At 32.9% G+C, this 18694-nt stretch overlaps 1 protein-coding gene across 1 annotated transcript in view; it reads right to left on the bottom strand.

Annotated features, from left to right (window-relative positions):
* LOC127722194 (zinc finger protein 431-like) overlaps positions 1 to 18348 on the bottom strand; it is a 31074-nt gene extending 12726 nt beyond the window's left edge. Inside the window, exon 1 of the mRNA XM_052229093.1 lies at positions 18273 to 18348. The gene's annotated coding sequence lies outside the window, so the exon portion shown is untranslated. The remainder of the gene's footprint in view (positions 1 to 18272) is intronic.
* Between the last annotated feature and the right edge of the window lie 346 nt (positions 18349 to 18694).

Here is an 18694-nt window from a genome sequence, read left to right as displayed (position 1 = left end):
TTTCTCCTTTTGCATCCAAAGACAATGCTAACCAAAATGAATTAAGTGTATCAAAAACACAGTACATAGTTTTTATTTTATATCGTTTAAGTCATTAAATCTGTGTCAAACTTAATCCTTTTTTATATCCTGATTAAATCCAAAACTCAAGTTTTAAAGATGGTCGCCTTTACACACTTTCATGTACCACCTCAACACAAAGATAGAACATTTAGAAGTAACCAAGAGCTTTCACTCAACAACACTAACATAGATCTTTGTTAGAGAAAGCTACAGATTTTGGAGTGAAGGTACAAGTAATCAGGCGATTATAATTTGGTGATCTGTTAGAACATATGCTATAATATTGTTGGAACCTTAGGGATTTGATTGATTTGATTGTTGGTGTTTTAACACCACTTTTAAGCACCGCTTTTGGGCTATTTCGTGGCGGCCAGTTTTTATTGGTGGAGGAAGCCGGAGTGCCCGGAGGAAACCACGACCTTCGATAGGAAAACTGACAATCCTAGTCAATTAAGATTGGAGTCGAGTGCACCTGCACGAGCGGGGTTCGAACTCACAACCTCAGTGTTGACTGGCTAGTGATTACAGTAGTAACTACTTAGACCACTCGGCCACCGAGGCCCCTGGAACCTTAGGGTACACACATTGGGCTGTGATACTATGAAGTTAAGTTAAGATATTCTATGAGCTGCATTGTTTACAAATTAAGTGATAATCATTATACAAGATGGATAGAACGGTAGTATATACATGATATACAGTATGTATATAATGGACCAATTGTGTGCTACACAATATATTATACTTTAGTTGTAGTGAGCAAAGGGAGGCAATCCAATCTCAAAAGTTTAAAATTCACAAAAGTACAACATGCAATGCACATCAGTCTTCACAATAAACTTATAAATCTACAAGCCTGCGACTCTTTTCACAATATATCTTACGAGTAAAAACACTTGTAAGTCATGAACATTTGAGTATAACTTACGATCAATTTTACTCGTAAGATTTTTTGTGAAATGCACCCCTGGAGCTTAATTTTTGGAAAATTTTAGTTCGGTTCTGTTGGCCTGTAGAGCATGTAGAGATGATTTTACAGGCGCAAAAGCAATTATACAAGTCTGGGCTGCTGGGCTTGTGGCTAAGTGTGAAGACTTTAGTACATGAACATGTATCTCTTTGAAGTGTAAATAGGTTGATTTACCCTCAGTGGTTTTCAGTTCAGTGTTCTCTCCAGTATCTTTAAGCATCATGCCATGGTAATATATGTTTTGCTTGAATGGGATATTATCTGAAATGATTTTCTTAAAGATTGTGTTGTTGATGTGATGGTACAATGTATATAATTGCTAGAAATGTTATAAGATAAACTATTTCCAAATTCCCAGTTGCCCAAAATGCTACATAGAATTTTATCGGAGAACACTGGTTTGCAAATATAATATATATATATATAAATGCCTAAAAAGTGTACAAAACAATACTAATATTAAAAAAAGGAAACATTAAATGTAATTATTTATATTCCTTCATCAGTATCATGAGTATGATTATGATGTAAAATGAATCATATCAATTTATTCTTATTTAACTATAACAATCTCGAAGAAATTTATACAATTAAAACCAAACACAAAAACACTTGTACAATTCTAAAATTTCAAAAATGACATAGGTTATATAGGTAATTACAACAGAGACTGCATAGATATACTTCTAATAAAAATAGTAATGTGCGATATAAACTTGTACATTTCTAAAATTTCAAAGGTGGAGACAGTTAAGATGTTACAGCAAAGACTGTGTGGAAATACATTCCCAATAACAGCACTGACTGATCTAAGCTGGTATAATATTTCAAATTTGACAACCGTAGAGTAATTACAACAGAGGTTGCGTATTCAAACATCCCAAATAAATAGCAGTTTGAAAAAGAAAAAAAAATGTTGACAAAGGTTAAGTAATTGAACGTGGCTGCGTACTTATACATCCCAAATGAATAGAACCCTGCAATATATATATATATACATGTATATGAAATAAGGTAAAATAGCAGGTGCACCATAGCATTATATGATTTTTTTAAGATTCTGAAAAGATTTCCTTTTAAATTAAAGAACCTTAGTGAGCGCGCTCACATACCTCACGTCCCCACTTTGTCACTGGAGAAATAAAATAACTAAGAAAAAAAAATTGTATAAGAAAAAAAAATTGAATCATAATTTCCTGTCGATATGCACATTTACATAGTATGTCCTTATTATCTACAAAGTTTCATGAAATTCTGTTGAGTGGTTTCAGAGGAGTTGGCACCCAGTTGCAATGACAAACTGTTGCAGAGGTATATTGAAGCAAATAAGTTCAAAGGGGCGTAACTCCTAGAAAAAAAAATTGAATCATAATTTCCTGTCGATATGCACATCTACCTAGTATTTCCTTATTATCTACAAAGTTTCATGAAATTCTGTTGTGTGGTTTCATAGGAGTTGCGATGACAAACTGTTGCAGAGGTATATTGAAGCAAATAAGTTCAAAGGGGCGTAACTCCTAGAAAAAAAAAATGAATCGTAATTTCCTGTCGATATGCACATCTACGTAGTATGTCCTTATTATCTGAAAAGGTTTCATGAAATTCTGTTGTGTGGTTTGAGAGGAGTTGCGATGACAAACTGTTGCAGAGGTATATTGAAGCAAATAAGTTCAAAGGGGCGTAACTCCTAGAAAAAAAATTGAATCATAATTTCCTGTCGATATGCACATTTACATAGTATGTCCTTATTATCTACAAAGTTTCATGAAATTCTGTTGAGTGGTTTCAGAGGAGTTGGCATCCAGTTGCAATGACAAACTGTTGCAGAGGTATATTGAAGCAAATAAGTTCAAAGGGGCGTAACTCCTAGAAAAAAAAATTGAATCATAATTTCCTGTCGATATGCACATCTACCTAGTATTTCCTTATTATCTACAAAGTTTAATGAAATTCTGTTGTGTGGTTTCATAGGAGTTGCGATGACAAACTGTTGCAGAGGTATATTGAAGCAAATAAGTTCAAAGGGGCGTAACTCCTAGAAAAAAAAAATTGAATCGTAATTTCCTGTCGATATGCACATCTACGTAGTATGTCCTTATTATCTGAAAAGGTTTCATGAAATTCTGTTGTGTGGTTTGAGAGGAGTTGCGATGACAAACTGTTGCAGAGGTATATTGAAGCAAATAAGTTCAAAGGGGCGTAACTCCTAGAAAAAAAATTGAATCATAATTTCCTGTCGATATGCACATTTACATAGTATGTCCTTATTATCTACAAAGTTTCATGAAATTCTGTTGAGTGGTTTCAGAGGAGTTGGCACCCAGTTGCAATGACAAACTGTTGCAGAGGTATATTGAAGCAAATAAGTTCAAAGGGGCGTAACTCCTAGAAAAAAAAATGAATCGTAATTTCCTGTCGATATGCACATCTACGTAGTATGTCCTTATTATCTGAAAAGGTTTCATGAAATTCTGTTGTGTGGTTTGAGAGGAGTTGCGATGACAAACTGTTGCAGAGGTATATTGAAGCAAATAAGTTCAAAGGGGCGTAACTCCTAGAAAAAAAATTGAATCATAATTTCCTGTCGATATGCACATTTAAATAGTATGTCCTTATTATCTACAAAGTTTCATGAAATTCTGTTGAGTGGTTTCAGAGGAGTTGGCACCCAGTTGCAATGACAAACTGTTGCAGAGGTATATTGAAGCAAATAAGTTCAAAGGGGCGTAACTCCTAGAAAAAAAAATTGAATCATAATTTCCTGTCGATATGCACATCTACCTAGTATTTCCTTATTATCTACAAAGTTTCATGAAATTCTGTTGTGTGGTTTCATAGGAGTTGCGATGACAAACTGTTGCAGAGGTATATTGAAGCAAATAAGTTCAAAGGGGCGTAACTCCTAGAAAAAAAAAATTGAATCGTAATTTCCTGTCGATATGCACATCTACGTAGTATGTCCTTATTATCTGAAAAGGTTTCATGAAATTCTGTTGTGTGGTTTGAGAGGAGTTGCGATGACAAACTGTTGCAGAGGTATATTGAAGCAAATAAGTTCAAAGGGGCGTAACTCCTAGAAAAAAAATTGAATCATAATTTCCTGTCGATATGCACATTTACATAGTATGTCCTTATTATCTACAAAGTTTCATGAAATTCTGTTGAGTGGTTTCAGAGGAGTTGGCACCCAGTTGCAATGACAAACTGTTGCAGAGGTATATTGAAGCAAATAAGTTCAAAGGGGCGTAACTCCTAGAAAAAAAAAATGAATCGTAATTTCCTGTCGATATGCACATCTACGTAGTATGTCCTTATTATCTGAAAAGGTTTCATGAAATTCTGTTGTGTGGTTTGAGAGGAGTTGCGATGACAAACTGTTGCAGAGGTATATTGAAGCAAATAAGTTCAAAGGGGCGTAACTCCTAGAAAAATAAAATGCTTCGCTGGGCGCAGCTTGATACGACCGCAGAGGTCGAACCCTGAACAGTTGGGGCAAGTATTGACACAACATTCAAGCTTGATACAGCTCTGAATTTGGATTGTGATTAAATATTTGACACAGCATAGGTTCTGACACAGAAAGAATGTGGTCTAAGAACTTCAATTTTTTTAATTTACCTATTATGGTCCAATGTCCAAAATCAAAATACATGGTTAGATTCAGCATATCAAAGAACCCCATATATTCAATTTTTGTTGAAATCAAACAAAGTTTAATTTTGGACCCCAACTTGAACAAACTTGAAAACTGGTCCCATAATCAAAAATCTAAACACATGTTTAGATTCAGCATATCAAAGTACCCCAAGAATTCAATTTTTGTTAAAATCAAACTAAGTTTAATTTTGGACCCTTTGGACCTTAATGTAGACCAATTTAAAAAACGGGACCCAAAATTAAAAATCTAAAAACACGGTTAGATTTGGCATATCAAAGAACCCCAATAATTCAATTTGATGAAATCAAACAAAGTTTAATTTTGGACCCTTTTGACCTCAATATGAACCAATTTGATAGCGGGCCCACAAAATAAAAAATCTAAATACATGGTAAGATTCAGCATATCAAAGAACCCCATATATTCAATTTTTGTTGAAATCAAACAAAGTTTAATTTTGGACCCCAATTTGGACCAACTTGAAAACTGGGCCAAAAATCTAAAATCTAAATACATGTTTAGATTCAGCATATCAAAGAACCCCATATATTCATTTTTTGTTGAAATCAAACAAAGTTTAATTTTGGACCCCAACTTGGACCAACTTGAAAACTGGTCCCATAATAAAAAATCTAAACACATGTTTAGATTCAGCATATCAAAGAACCCCAAAAATTCAATTTTTGTTAAAATCAAACTAAGTTAAATTTTGGACCCTTTGGACCTTAATGTAGAACAATTTAAAAAACGGGACCCAAAATTAAAAATCTAAATACACGGTTAGATTTGGCATATCAAAGAACCCCAATAATTCAATTTTTGATGAAATCAAACAAAGTTTAATTTTGGACCCTTTTGACCTCAATATGAACCAATTTGATAGCGGGCCCACAAATAAAAAATCTAAATACATGGTAAGATTCAGCATATCAAAGAACCCCATATATTCAATTTTTGTTGAAATCAAACAAAGTTTAATTTTGGACCCCAATTTGGACCAACTTGAAAACTGGGCCAAAAATCTAAAATCTAAATACATGTTTAGATTCAGCATATCAAAGAACCCCATATATTCAATTTTTGTTGAAATCAAACAAAGTTTAATTTTGGACCCCAACTTGGACCAACTTGAAAACTGGGCCCATAATCAAAAATCTAAACACATGTTTAGATTCAGCATATCAAAGAACCCCAAGAATTCAATTTTTGTTAAAATCAAACTAAGTTTAATTTTGGACCCTTTGGACCTTAATGTAGACCAATTTAAAAACGGGACCCAAAATTAAAAATCTAAATACACGGTTAGATTTGGCATATCAAAGAACCCCAATAATTCAATTTTTGATGAAATCAAACAAAGTTTAATTTTGGACCCTTTTGACCTCAAAATGAACCAATTTGATAGCGGGTCCACAAATAAAAAATCTAAATACATGGTTAGATTCAGCATATCAAAGAACCCCAAGAATTCAATTTTTGATGAAATCAAACAAAGTTTAATTTTGGACCCTTTTGACCTCAATGTGGACAAAGTTGATAACGGGGCCCAAAAATCAAAAATCTAAATACATGGTTAGATTCAGCATATCAAAGAACCCCATATATTCAATTTTTGTTAAAATCAAACAAAGTTTAATTTTGGACCCGATTTGGACCAACTTGAAAACTGGGCCGATAATCAAAAATCTAAATACATGTTTAGATTCAGCATATCAAAGTACCCTAAAAATTCAATTTTTGTTAAAATCAAACTAAGTTTAATTTTGGACCCTTTTGACCTTAATGTAGACCAATTTGAAAACGGAACCAAAAATTAAGAATCTAAATACACGATTAGATTCGGCATATCAAAGAACCCCAATAATTCAATTTTTGATGAAATCAAACAAAGTTAAATTTTGGACCCTTTGGACCTCAATGTGGACCAATTTAAAAACGGGGCCCAAAATCCAAAAACTTAATACACGGTTAGATTCAGCATATTAAAGAACCCCAAGAATTCAAGAATAAAACCCCATTGAAATTGATCAAGAAATAAGCAATTTATACGAAGTATCTTCTTTTGCACAATACTGTGCAATTGAATATTTCTTGCTATTGTGCAATACTGTACAATTGACAATTTCTTGCTATTGCGCAATATTGTGCTATTGGATATTTCTTGCTATTGCGCAATACTGTGCAATTGAAGATTTCTTGCTATTGCGCAATACTGTGCAATTGAAGATTTCTTGCAATTGTGCAATACTGTGCAATTGAAAATTTCTTGCTATTGCACAATACTTATTATATAATAATTTACACATCCTGTTTGGTGTGTATCTCCTACCATATCATTATTATTTGCTTTTAAATATTAATCAGAAATAACCAACTTAAAATGGAAAATTTTAAAAGAAAAAAAAAGGAAAAAAAGAAAAAAAAAGAAAAAAAAAAAAAATCCCCCCCCCAAATTTTTTGAACCCCCTTATGATTCATCACCCCCAAACTCAATCCCAGCCTTCCCTTTGTGGTATGGTACCTTGCAGTACAATTTCAGAGAGATCCATACACTTGAACACAAGTTATTGTCTGGAAACTAGAAAAATGCTTATTTTTGGCCCCTTTTTGGCCCCCAATTCCTAAACGTTTCGGGCAATAACCCCCAAACTCAATTCCAGCTTTCCCTTTGTGATATGGAACCTTGTAGTACAATTTCAGAAATATCCAAACACTTACACACAAGTTATTGTCATGAAACTAGAAAAATGCTTGTTTTTTGCCCCTTTTTTGGCCCCTAATTCCTAAAATTTTGAGGCAATTACCCCCAAAATCAATTACAGCCTTCCCTTTGTGATATGGAACCTTGTGGTACAATGTCAGAGAGATCCATACACTTACACACAAGTTATTGTCTGGAAGTTACAAAAATGCTTATTTTTGGCCCCTTTTTGGCCCCTAATTCCTTAACTGTTGGTACCATAACCCCCAAAATCAATCCCCACCTTCATTTCGTGGTATTGAACCTTATGGTAAAATTTCATGGAGATCCATTCACTTAAACTAAAGTTAGAGTGCGAAAACCAATGTGTCTTCGGACGACGCCGGACGACGACGACGACGACGACGACAACGACGACGACGACGACGACGACGACGCCAACGTCATACCAATATACGACCAAAAAATTTTCAATTTTTGCGGTCGTATAAAAATTGAATCATAATTTCCTGTCGATATGCACATTTACATAGTATGTCCTTATTATCTACAAAGTTTCATGAAATTCTGTTGAGTGGTTTCATAGGAGTTGCGATGACAAACTGTTGCAGAGGTATATTGAAGCAAATAAGTTCAAAGGGGCGTAACTCCTAGAAAAAAAAAATTGAATCGTAATTTCCTGTCGATATGCACATCTACGTAGTATGTCCTTATTATCTGAAAAGGTTTCATGAAATTCTGTTGTGTGGTTTGAGAGGAGTTGCGATGACAAACTGTTGCAGAGGTATATTGAAGCAAATAAGTTCAAAGGGGCGTAACTCCTAGAAAAAAAATTGAATCATAATTTCCTGTCGATATGCACATCTACCTAGTATTTCCTTATTATCTACAAAGTTTCATGAAATTCTGTTGTGTGGTTTCATAGGAGTTGCGATGACAAACTGTTGCAGAGGTATATTGAAGCAAATAAGTTCAAAGGGGCGTAACTCCTAGAAAAAAAAAATTGAATCGTAATTTCCTGTCGATATGCACATCTACGTAGTATGTCCTTATTATCTGAAAAGGTTTCATGAAATTCTGTTGTGTGGTTTGAGAGGAGTTGCGATGACAAACTGTTACAGAGGTATATTGAAGCAAATAAGTTCAAAGGGGCGTTACTCCTAGAAAAAAAATTGAATCATAATTTCCTGTCGTTATGCACATCTACCTAGTATTTCCTTATTATCTTCAAAGTTTCATGAAATTCTGTTGTGTGGTTTCATAGGAGTTGCGATAACAAACTGTTGCAGAGGTATATTGAAGCAAATAAGTTCAAAGGGGCGTAACTCCTAGAAAAAAAAAATTGAATCGTAATTTCCTGTCGATATGCACAACTACATAGTATGTCCTTATTATCTGAAAAGGTTTCATGAAATTCTGTTGTGTGGTTTGAGAGGAGTTGCGATGACAAACTGTTACAGAGGTATATTGAAGCAAATAAGTTCAAAGGGGCGTAACTCCTAGAAAAAAAATTGAATCATAATTTCCTGTCGATATGCACATCTACCTAGTATTTCCTTATTATCTTCAAAGTTTCATGAAATTCTGATGTGTGGTTTCATAGGAGTTGCGATAACAAACTGTTGCAGAGGTATATTGAAGCAAATAAGTTCAAAGGGGCGTAACTCCTAGAAAAAAAAAATTGAATCGTAATTTCCTGTCGATATGCACAACTACATAGTATGTCCTTATTATCTAAAAAGGTTTTGAGAAATTCTGTTGTGTGGTTTGAGAGGAGTTGCGATGACGAGAAACAGGACTGACGGACGGACAGACAGACCGACGGACGGGTCAAAAACATTATACCCTCTGCAACTCATTGCGTGGAGTATAATTATGATTAGGGGTTAAGGATGTGTACCAATAGTCATGATAGTTAACTTATTGTACATGTATATATATGGAAATAGTACAAACTACCAAGACAATGTAATATTAAAGGCAAAACCTAAAATCGTTTAAATGTCAAATTGAAATAAATGGTGCAAAAGAACATCACGTGATCAGGATTAGACATAAACTTTTTTGACAACTTGCCTTTCGGGTAATTGACCATGATACATTACTTGTCTGAAAGAGAAAACCACTTGTCCAAATTTTGTTCATGCTAAAGAAATGTTATTTTTAATGGACATAAAATCAGGTAAATGTAATCAAAAAGGAATGAAATGTAGCAGATTGCCAAATTGTTGTACTAAGCCACTTGAACCACACCAGTTCAATCACCGGTGGCCTATGAGAAAACTAAAGAAGAATATATGGTATACATGGTATAAGTCATAACATCATTATTTTGTAGTTTTCTGTGTTGTTGTCAAATTGGCTTTCTAATTCCTTTCAGAATTTTGGGTCCTCTAGCTCTTCAACTTTATAATACAGAGACACATGCAAACTATCAAAGATGGAAATTCAAAAATATTAATGTTATTTGTAAATTTTGAGATGGGATATTTAAACAAATTTTATAAGAGGTGTATAAACAAAACATTTTCTGATTACTTCAATCATTTTGTCAATAATGATAAAAGTATTTCCGAAACATGTCTTGAATTGCCAAAAATACCATGTTTGTTATTTAACCCTTTGACTGCAACGTTTTTAGAATGAAGATCAAAGTATACACAAAAATTTTCATTTTCATGATTTTCAGCTGAGTTCTTAAGAAAAAACAATCAAGTCAATCAATTGGGCTGACATTAATTTAGCTTTCCTAAGTCCGAATTTTACATAAATTGTCATCATGCATTTTTTTGTTGTTGCAAAGTGGCTCATCCTGCCTTTTTCTTTTACTCAAAAATCATGTCCTGCCTTTTTTTTTCTAATTTCATCCTAGCCCCCCCCCCCCATAAAAATCAAATGGTAGCTCCCTAATGTTAAATCATTTTTTTAATTTTAAACATCAATCGAATTCATATTCTTGGTATGTCAATATCTTTAAGTCTTTTTAATATTCTCACTCTGTTAACTATTAATCACTCCCTGTCTTAAAAGTTAATACCGTGATCAGTACCAGGAACGGACTTGATTATCCAGACAATCATGACAATAGTAAGATTGCTGGAATTTTAACAGGGAAAAAAAAAAAAAAAAAAGATTGCTGGAATTTTACTATTGGACCCCTGGACTGACATATAAGTCATGTTTGTTGAACCCTTTATTTTTTACCGGCCAAACCGACACTTTTCAAGAACTCTGTTCATGTTGTGGAAAGAGTTTCAGCATGTTCAGGAAACATGTCAAACTTATTATTTGATGTCTGTCATATATGTCATTATGACATTATACGTTTAAGTTTAAGGAATCCCATAACATTTGTATGTTATTTTAGTATTCAAGTTTGTAAAGTTCTATTTTTTGGTTTGTTTAGAAATCTCTCATATTCATAATAGACGACATTCAAATTCTTGCACTTTCCCATAAATTTCCTATGTCACAATACTTATATTATTTTGTCATAGTCATGATAGTAAGAACCGATTGTTTGATGACTCTGGTGTAACTCTAGTCCAAATACTTATGTCTTGAAAGGCTATTTAAAATTTTTTCTGTGACGCCTTCCTACGTCGTAAAAATAAAACCTCAAGATTGGTGACATATATTGTCCAAGTGTGGTGTGACAAGGGACACATATGTCCCTAGCACAGACAAAGGGTAAACATGTCTTAACATAAAACTTAATTGATTTAATTTGACCAAGGCCGAACTGGTTCCACCTGTCCATGGTTTCATGTTTCCTGCATCATGTGCATTATACAGTTAGGGGACGACCATTTGATATTCTGGGGGGGCCAGGAGGATTTGTTTTGGATCGGTTATTTATTTTTGTAAACTAAGAGGACAGATTATCTATTTTCTGCACTATTGAAGCAAGATTTTTCATTTTCATTAAAGCAAGGGACTGATTATTTATTTTCACAACTATATTTATAATATTCGAAAACATACAATTTTTAAATTATTTGTTTATTATAAATAATTCATGTATAGTCAAGTCATTATGTACCATTTAATCAGAATTATTATTCTCTGCAGAAATGATTCATTTATATTCCCCAATGCATATACATGTATTGCATACATACACAGTATAAAAGTTTGGTTGTAACTAAGGCTCTTTTAAAAGTATTGGCAAACATGTTTCGCTGAGCGGAGCGAGGCAAAATTTTTTTTGAAGGGTTTTTGAACCGCTGAAGGCCCAAGAAGCTATAGAACAAATGATGCAAAATCATGCCTTCTGGGTGTTCCCCAGGCCCTTTCTTAAACTGAAAATGCAAGTTCTGTTTTAATAATTTTAGGACAATATTTTGGTCTCAAAGCAAAATCACATTATAGATTCAGTGTAAGACTTAAGTTTCTAGGAACAACATCAAAAGACAAATATGCATGATAAAGCAAAAATGTAATTCACATAGTTAAGTCTGTGGCTGCTGTGTTTTTTTAAACTCATGATCAAGTTAATAATAAAATTACTAAATTACAAAATGAATGCAACACTAACAGAATACAGAAGGGCAATCAATGAACAAAAGACAAATAAATAAGAAACATTGATCCCGAAAAATCAGGGGCTACGTCTGAGGGAGAACAGAACTTGCTTCTTGCAAGGCACTCACGGTGAACACAATTTGATATTGAGACAAGCATTTGGTTTTGAAATTTCCTACATGAGGCATTTGTCTCAATGTAGTTACGGCCCTGATTTAATAAAAGTGAGGTAAGTGTTCCTGAGACAATTAACCTCAAGTTAAATGAAACCAATTTTCTGACATTTCAAGTATATTTAAATAGTATTTATACTTTTATTATTAAAAGATATGGGAAGTGTTTCCCGATTTTTTTTTTGGAAAAAAGATGAATTTATGAAGAATCTGGTGCCATCTCATACTTTCGATTAGACCTGCTGAGTTATTTATTTTCAATACATTGCAAGTCAGGTAATTTATTTTCAAACTACCACAGAACAAACCATTTATTTTTGTGATTATCAAGGCTGAGTTATTTATTTTCAAAATCCTCCTGCCCCCCCCCCCCCCCCCCCCCCCCCCAGAATATCAAATGGTCGTCCCCTTATACTGTATGAAAATAACAGGCTTAAAAGGAAGCTATTGAACCAATAGTTCCTAGTGGTGAATTGAAGTCATCCCATCGAACAGTTTAAGGACCATCATCACGAGTGGGTTGACCTTATGGATATCTATTTTACAGACGACGACGGATACATGTATGTTCCAATATAATGTCATAACTCCATTCCTGTCCTCTTTTCCTCGAATGTGACTAACCAAATTAGACTTATCACCGTGTTTTGTATTAACATTAGCAACATGACAGGTGCCACATGTGGAGCAGGATCTGTTATCCTTTCGGTTTTTGGTGGGGTTCGTGTCTCAATTTTTAGTTGTCTATGTTGTGTTTTGCGTACTGTTATACTGTATGAATACAGGACATCTCGGCACACTACAAACTCGGGACATGTTAAACTCGGCATAGTACAAACTCGGTCTATACAAACTCGGCACATTACCAATACATACTCAGCACATTAATGAATATATTTAAGGAAATGATTCATAAAAAGCAATTTTATATAATAATTACGATGAGAAAAAAATAACAATATTTTTTTAACCATAGGTGAGAAATTGAACATATTATAGGACAGAAAGTCATATGACAATAAAATGCTCCGCAGGGCGCAGCTTGATACGACCGCAGAGGTCGAACCCTGAACAGTTGGGGGAAGTATGGACACAACATTCAAGCTTGATACAGCTTTGGATTTGGATTGTGATTAAATATTTGACACAGCATAGGTTTCTAACACAGATTGAATGTGGTCTAAGAACTTAAAAATTTTAAATTGGACATTCACCTATTATGGTCCAATATCCAAAATCTAAATACATGGTTAGATTCAGCATATCAAAGAACCCCAAGAATTCAATTTTTGATGAAATCAAACAAAGTTTAATTTTGGACCCTTTTGACCTCAATGTGGACAAAGTTGATAACGGGGCCCAAAAATCAAAAATCTAAATACATGGTTAGATTCAGCATATCAAAGAACCCCATATATTCAATTTTTGTTGAAATCAAACAAAGTTTAATTTTGGACCCCGATTTGGACCAACTTGAAAACTGGGCCCATAATCAAAAATCTAAATACATGTTTAGATTCAGCATATCAAAGAACCCTAAGAATTCAATTTTTGTTAAAATCAAACTAAGTTTAATTTTGGACCCTTTGGACCTTAATGTAGACCAATTTGAAAACGGAACCAAAATTTAAGAATCTAAATACACAGTTAGATTCGGCATATCAAAGAACCCCAATAATTCAATTTTTGATGAAATCAAACAAAGTTTAATTTTGGACCCTTTGGACCTCAATGTGGACCAATTTAAAAACGGGGCCCAAAATCCAAAAACTAAATACACGGTTAGATTCAGCATATTAAAGAACCCCATGAAATCAAGAATAAAACCCCATTGAAATTGGTCAAGAAATAAGCAATTTATAGGAAGTATCTTCTTTTGCACAATCCTGTGCTATTAAATATTTCTTGCTATTGCGCAATACTGTACAATTGACAATTTCTTGCTATTGCGCAATATTGTGCTATTGGATATTTCTTGCTATTACGCAATACTGTGCAATTGAAGATTTCTTGCTATTGCGCAATACTGTGCAATTGAAGATTTCTTGCTATTGTGCAATACTGTGCAATTGAAAATTTCTTGCTATTGCACAATACTTATTATATAATAATTTACACATCCTGTTTGGTGTGTATCTCCTACCATATCATTATTATTTGATTTTAAATATAAATCAGAAATAACCAACTTAAAATGGAAAATTTTAAAAGAAACAAAAAAGGAAAAAAAGAAAAAAAAGGAAAAAAAAATAAATCCCCCCCCCAAATTTTTTGAACCCCCATTATGATTCATCACCCCCAAACTCAATCCCAGCCTTCCCTTTGTGGTATGGTACCTTGCAGTACAATTTCAGAGAGATCCATATACTTGAACACAAGTTATTGTCTGGAAACTAGAAAAAAATGTGTTTTTTGGCCCCTTTTTGGCCCCAAATTCCTAAACGTTTAGGGCAATTACCCCCAAACTCAAACCCAGCTTTCCCTTTGTGATATGGAACCTTGTAGTACAATTTCAGAAAGATCCATACACTTACACACAAGTTATTGTCATGAAACTAGAAAAATGCTTGTTTTTTGCCCCTTTTTTGGCCCCTAATTCCTAAAATTTGGAGGCAATTACCCCCAAAATCAATCCCAGCATTCCTTTAGTGATATGGAACCTTGTGGTACAATGTCAGAGAGATCCATACACTAACACACAACGACGACGCCAACGTCATACCAATATACGACCACAAAAATTTTTTTGCGGTCGTATAAAAAGTCACTGTCAGTTCTGACATAAATAAGAAAACACTTAATATTAAATAAAATGTGTTTTACTTTTATAAATAAAGCAACTTTTTTATTAAATTTTACTTAATAAATATCAATAATGATAAAAAAAGTTGTTTATGCCTAAAATCTGATAAATGTTCATTTATCAAGGCTAATAAACCTAAACTGTTAAAATGGATACATGTTAATGTATTAATAAAAAGAAAACATTGCAAAATCTTTCTCTTATATATTCAAACAAATGTTAAAAAAATATTTGTGACTTTTTGTCCTGTGACTTTTTTTGTTCTTTGACTTTCTGTCCTACATTCTTTTTTTTTTCTGGTCATTGATATATGCTATGCATATTTAAGGTGATGCAGTCCTATCCAAAATTGTGGCACTCGTTTTTCCTTATCTAGAACACCAATATCGACCTTCGAACCATGTTGAACTGATGTATACAACGAGCTCTTTTAATTCCTGGGAGTTTGCACGTTCTTTCAGTGTATTGAAAGCTGGTCTTATATCCGAGTGAGGCAAGAAAGGCAGAGCCATCAACGTACGGATGTATCTATATTCCACTCCTCTTGAGCTGTACGTTGTTTTCAGTCCCAAATCTTGAACTTTCCGCCAAATGGCTTCACCGAAATGGAAAGCACAACCTTTGATGCTTGCATTTGGAAAGATCTGTCGTATTGCTTTCCAAGCACCTGTTAAGAGAAAATGAAAGATTAAACCACTTACTAAGTCATTAAATAAATTGTTCATATAAAGTTCGACGATTTGGGATTTGGAAGTTCGACGATAATGTTATACCAATAGCATTATTATATCCATAACATATAACTAACTCGAATGTTTGCTAATAACTACGTTTTAATCCAATATTTACAATATTTACAATCATTGCGTATTACAATTTCACAACTTTGTTTTCGATGTTAACTTATCGCATGATAAAGACGAACTCTTTACGTCTGAACATTAGACATAAAATTTCACACTAATTTAACCTGATTCCCAGAGATGATCAAAACAAAGTAATTAAATCGCCACAGCTGCATTTGCAGACGACTATTATTTGAACTCTAAATGACTAGACTGACCTACTGAAGGTGTCATAAAATTTAGGAATCCCGTTAAGATTAACAATTAACTTTCTACACTGTAATAATCTCTTTTGAAAATACTGTTATCTTTAACTAATCTTAGCAGACGAAAATGTAACTTTATTTCAACATAATTATATTGAAAATTAACGATAAAATTAAACTTGCAAAAATATAAGTGCAATTAATAAAAACCAATTTCTACTCTATTAAAAATCATAACTAAAAAACAATCATACTAATAAAAACTAAAAACTATTGTCTTCAATCCACTACGCTCTTCTTAGTATTAATTTCAATAAAAGGAAGAACATTGGAATGACATTAGATGTGTTAACTATATATACTAGTATATATATGTGATACATTTTAAAGACAATTATTTCAGGTTAACGGACAATATGTCCCAAAATTGATAGAAAACGTAACAATTTATTACTAGTAATTATCCATATGTTGCATAAATAGTAACAAGTTCTTAAAATAATATTTTATTATAAATAAGATAACTGTATGTAGCATTTTTTTCATAAGCATTTTAAGATGATGATTCATCTTACTAAATCATAAACAAAATTGTAAGATAAAAATTCGTTGAAATAGTGAGAGAAAAAATTAAAAACAAATTCAATATATTAAAATGTAATTAATATATATACATACCTGTATTACAAACTCTGTGTACACATCTTTCACAGTTATCACAGGTCAGTGCTTGTTGTCTGGTAGTGACAACACGGGAACACTCGACACAATGGTCTGTGCCCATTTTTGGACGAAAGTATTAAATATTAAAGCGGATATACAGAGCAATTCGTGAAACAATTTGAAAATATTAAAAGACTATGATTATATTTTTAGTTTGTTACCAGATATATATGTACTTTTTACGCAATAAATTTAAAAAGAGGCGGTACTTGACATTTTAATTGGTATGCATTTGTCGCATGGAGTTCAGCAGCATTAACTCAAGCTGCTATACTAACGGGATATCATAAAAATGTTATCAGGCTGTCATTAAATACCGCTGTTATTAATTATCATGTGATAATTATACTGCAATATATAATCAACACCTGTTTCCTGAAACTTCTCTAATTAAAAGGATAAAGGTAGCCATCCTATTCTTTTTATTGCAGTTAATTGGAGATAATCATAAAATCGTCATAATACCATCAATAAAATACATAATTTAAATAGGAAACAATAATAAAATCATTGACAATGTTACATATTTATTACAGTTTAGTGTTACAACAGTTTATTAGATACGTTGAAAAACGGGTATGCAATTTTTAATGTTTATCTAACTTTTTATAGAAAAAGAAAAAGAAAAAAAATGAATTTCAGCGTAAAAATATTAAATACAAACACAAATATTTATTTATTTATTATGCACATTTATACCCCTAGGGGTTGGAGGAATATATAAACTATACAATACAAATATATACACAAACAATATATATGCAGAAATTATAACAGATTAAACATCATAAATAAAGTAGTAAATAACAGTATTATTCATGCAGGTTTTTTGTCTTCTCTCCTTTAAAAGTGCAAGTGATTTTTTTAATGAACGGAACAGTAAGCTGCATAATATCAAATGAAGATAGAAGTAATTGTAATCTATCTTTTTCAGACAATTTAAAGTATTATGGACATATTTTATCTATATCTTTTTCAAACTGATTACGTAAAGATTTATTAGTTTTACATTTTAAGAAAAAGAGGGTTTCATCTTCAACCTCATTTGTATCACAGTGTTTACATATTCTTTTTTCTCTTTTAACTCTTTTATACCTACATCTCTCTATTTTCAAGAAATTGTCACTTGTTCAATTTTACATAATGATTTTCTATTTTCAAAACTATTTTTAAAAAGCGTTTTTGTCTATAGGCACAATAATATATCTGATACATTATTGGACCGAGTTTGTAATATGCCGAGTTTGTAATGTGCCGAGTTTGCACTATGCCGAGTTGACATGTGCCGAGTTTGTAATGTGCCGAGATGTCTTGCTTCGTACTGTATACATGGTATAAGGACAGAATCAGTCTTCACTCTGAACCACAGGCCAGCAGCCCAGGCTTGTAAAATTGCTCTTGGGCCTGTAAAAATCATATCTACAGGCCAACAGAATTTAACTAAAATTTTCGAAAAAAATTATTGAGCTCCGGGCCTGTAGATTTTAAATGTTCATCATGAAGACTGCAGAACCTCAAAATCCAGAAAACATTGATGTTAATTTTTTGAGGGGATAATACAGAAGATTTTGCTTTTCAATAAGGTGTTATCATCTGATATATTTACATTCCGATCGCCTCGGCAAATCATGCATCTTTCAAAAATCTTTTCATCTTTTTGGAGAAAAATAAAACCGGAAGTGGCACAAAGGTAAATAAATTTTAATAATATCGGCTGCAGAACATATTTTCCGTAATTTGTCGAGCAATGATTAAGAACATCATGATGACTGCTGTACCCCAATTTTTGACATTTTCCCTATGATGTCTGTTTGTTTTGCTCATACATTGTTGTCAATATAATGAATTCTAGGGACCTCGGCACCTGGTAAAATCGGCACTCGATGTAGCCATTTCGGCACCCATGTTAAAATGATATGTTAAACTTATACTATGATAATATATATTCAGTATTTTAAGTAAAAAGATCAAAAGTAAAAAAAAAAAGGAATAGAGAAAAATGGGGTGCTAAAATATAAAGAATAGAGA

The sequence above is a fragment of the Mytilus californianus genome, unplaced genomic scaffold (genome assembly GCF_021869535.1).
Source record: "Mytilus californianus isolate M0D057914Y unplaced genomic scaffold, xbMytCali1.0.p SCAF_12, whole genome shotgun sequence".
Classification (NCBI taxonomy): domain Eukaryota; kingdom Metazoa; phylum Mollusca; class Bivalvia; order Mytilida; family Mytilidae; genus Mytilus; species Mytilus californianus.
The sequence above is the reverse complement of the archived record's forward strand: the minus strand, read 5'-3'. Positions and strand labels throughout refer to the sequence as shown.